This window comes from Herpailurus yagouaroundi, unplaced genomic scaffold (genome assembly GCF_014898765.1).
Source record: "Herpailurus yagouaroundi ecotype Mexico unplaced genomic scaffold, PumYag 207, whole genome shotgun sequence".
Classification (NCBI taxonomy): domain Eukaryota; kingdom Metazoa; phylum Chordata; class Mammalia; order Carnivora; family Felidae; genus Herpailurus; species Herpailurus yagouaroundi.
The window spans coordinates 784,690-785,351 of NW_024412438.1; positions in this window are offsets into that span (position 1 = coordinate 784,690).

Below are 662 nucleotides of genomic sequence, written 5' to 3' on the forward strand. Positions count from 1 at the left end.
CCCTGGGGGCCCGTTGTTGGAGGGGATCAGGAAGAAGTGAAGGGTCATGGGAGAGGGCTAGAGAGAGAAGAGAGGCAGGCAGGACTGGGGCGGGACTGTCCGGGGGTGGAGGGAACTATGGAAGGGTCCAGGAGCCCTGGAGCTGGGGGAAGGGCACCATCCCAGAGGACTGGGGTGTCTGGACAGATGGGTCTGAGGAAGGGATATGGGTGCGGTGAGCAGACAGGATGCCCACACACACCTGGGGTTGCAGAGGAGGAAGAAAGGGAAAGGAGTAACCAGGGAGGAAGCAAGAGAGACCCGGCCGGGGCTGCCAGGAGCCCCCTCGCTCTACTCCAAAGTGCACAACTCGGCAATAAATAGTAATATTTATAAATAAATAAGTAAATAAATAGATGCATAAATAAATAAATACGTAAATAAATAATATCCTTGTAGAGCACGGAGTCTGGTGTGGGGGAGGAGGGAGCACGGGAAAGGCAGTGAGCTCACTTCTACACGGGCCCTCTGGCCCTTCATTCCGACCCTGGGCTGCACTCAGTAACACTGGAGGGGGTGCGAGGGGGTGCGGAGAGCCTGCTGGGGGTGGGTGGAGCAGGATGGGGAGGGGGTGTCTTCCCTTGCCGAAGGCAAGCTTAAGGGAGGAGAAAAATATATATATA